Source organism: Protopterus annectens, chromosome 2.part1, assembly GCF_019279795.1.
Source record: "Protopterus annectens isolate FY-2018-M chromosome 2.part1, PAN1.0, whole genome shotgun sequence".
NCBI classification, from domain to species: domain Eukaryota; kingdom Metazoa; phylum Chordata; order Ceratodontiformes; family Protopteridae; genus Protopterus; species Protopterus annectens.
In genome coordinates, this window is record NC_056729.1 from 267,149,562 (window position 1) to 267,152,469 (window position 2,908).

Here is a 2,908-nt window from a genome sequence, read left to right on the forward strand (position 1 = left end):
GACAGACCGCATAGGTCCAAAGCTGCCGAAGATGCTTCTCCTAAGCTAGTCGCCAGTTCACCGGTACTCAGTGAGGTGCTTTCGCAGCCCCTGATACCCGCTACTTCGGATTCGCAGGCCTCTACTGAGACCCATTTGGAGTCCAGTATGCTGCCAGATGCTTCTTTGACTGTGGAACCTGCGGATGTCTCAACCTTGGATGGGTCCGGAACCGCTGTGCAGGCACCAGCTTCTGAGGGTGTATTCAGGCCTACTGACTTGCATATTAAATCAACGCCATCTTCTTCTTCAAGGCCTAAAACTCGATCCTTGCCTAGAAAACCGACGCCCAGACCACATGGTCAGGCCCCTATGCCTAAAAAACAAATGCTAAGAATGGCTGAAGACCTTATTACTCTAATCAGGGGAAACCACCCTACCCCCTCTAAGAGACCTAGGACTGATTTTCCTTCTGATCAGGACTCTGAAATTTCTGTTTCCTCTGATGACCAGGATTTACCCTTATCTACCTATGAGGATTCTGATGCAGAGGACTCCATTCTCTCTGCTTCCCCTCCAGAGGATTTCTCTTTTGGTGAAACCTTGCATACTCTTAGAGAGCATTTTCGATGGGAGAGCCAGGATTACTCTGACTCCAAAAAAAAGGCTTAGGGATTTCTTACTCCTGCCCCAACACAGACCTTTGGCCATCCCTTCTGTACTGGACATTGTTGATGATGCCTTCCCGGAATCTAGCCTGGCCCCTGATTCTTTACCTCCTGCTCCCAGAAAATCTGATAGGTATTACAGGGTTCCTGACTCTCACAAGTTCCTCTATAAAGATCCTACTGTAGATCCTGAGACTATTTCACAGGGACCCAAGGGCATTAAAGCTACTACTGCCAAAAATCCTACCCCCTCTGATAGAGATTCCAGGGTGCTGGATAGATGGGGTAAGAAGGTATACACTTCTGTAACCTTGGCCATTAGGGCCTTAAACTGCCAGTTTCATATGTTAAAGTATCAGCAGCATATTATTGGATTGCTTAAACAGAAAATGATGTTGATTCCTGACTGTGCTGAAAATATTTACAGGATTTAATGCATTCTGCTGAACAAGTTGGAAAACATACTTTGCAAGTGTGGTTTTGATTTATTAGAGGCATCTTGCAGGGCTGCTGTCACTGGGTCTGTACTTAGAAGGCATGCTTGGCTTAAGGAGCAATATTTGCCAGATCATGTTAAAGCTAAATTGCTGGATGCTCCCTTAAACCAAGACCGCCTGTTTGGCAACAATGCAGAAGAAGCACTTAAAAAGATGGAGGAAAATGTTAAATCTATGCAAACTGTTAAGGATTTCCTACAAGTACAGCCTCCCAGATTTAGTAGGCAATGGCCCTCTAAGAATTGGTCCTTTCCTGCCTCTTCCAGGCCTTCTCAGTCCAAACCCAGAATCAGCAGAACACCCAGGCTTCAGTCCCAAGGTATTCACAGGACTAAGCAGTGGTGGGCTCCCACTTCCAAAGCAGGAAGTAGTAAGACTTCCCCTATGGTAAACTGTCTCAGTGACTTCACTTTAAACCTTCCAAGCCCTGCACAACTGACTGTTCCTTTAGGGGGAAAAATTGCCCTGCAGGCAAAAAAATGGGAATTCATTACCCAGGACAAATGGGTTTTAAATATAGTTTCCCAAGGATACAGATTCCACTTCCACTCCTTACCACCCCCAAATGGTTGGCCTGATCTACCCCCAAATCAGTGGGCAGAGGCTCAAAAGCAAGTTCTCTCCCTTTTAAGCATCAGGGCTATTCAACCTGTCCCAGAAGAAGAATTGGGACAAGGTTTCTACTCAAGACTTTTTCTGCTACCCAGAAAAGACAATTCCTGGCATCCTATCCTGGACCCGTCTATCCTACACACATTTTTGGTGATCCCAAAATTCAAGATGCTAACTCTTCATCAGCTGCTTCCTATGCTAGGCAAAGATGCCTGGTTGGCAACACTGGATTTAAAGGAAGCCTTACCTGCACATCCCAATAAGGGAATCTTGCAGAAGATACCTATGCTTCAAAGCAGGTTACATGCACTATCTGTTCTCTGCACTGCCCTTTGGCTTATGTACTGTGCTCAGGGTATTCACAAAGTGCCTAGCTCCAGTCATTGCATTTTGCAGGAAAAGAAATATTCAGATATACCCATACCTGGATGATTGTCTAATTCAGGCAGAAAGCCAGGACATACTATTAAATCATCTGGCATTTGTAAGGAAATTAACTTCTCTGGGCTACACCATACATGAAAATAAATCACATCTTGTACCCTGCCAACAAATTGTATTCCTGGGCGCAAGCTTGAGTACAACTTCCCAGATGGCCTACCTTACACCAGAAGCAAGTTCATTTGACAGCCTACTTCAAACTACTGGCCACAAAGACCCAGGTATCTGCAAGGAAAATACTGCAAGCCCTGGGGTTCATGGCCTTCTGCATTCTACTAATTCCATATGCAAGACTGCATATGAGGAAATTAGAATGGTATCTAAAAGCCTATGTTATCAGCATTCTCGGGATCTAGAATCAATGATTCCTATCATACCTTGTCTACAGATAGTTCCTTTGGTGGGCAGAGGCCTGCCACCAAAACAAGGGACTGCCATTCATTCTACCCCCTGCCACCCAAACCTTAACAACAGACGCATCAGACTATGCATGGGGGGGGGCTCACTTGGCAGGGAAGTGCATTCAGGGCAAATGGTATCCAAGTCAAATGCACCTGCATATCAATCAAAAAAGAAATGTTAGCTGTACAGAATGCTCTGACAGCCTTCAAGAACCACATTCTTCCAGGACAATTATTGGCAAAGATGGACAACACCACTGTTATGTGGTACATGAACAAGCAGGGAGGAACCCACTCATATCCTCTCTGC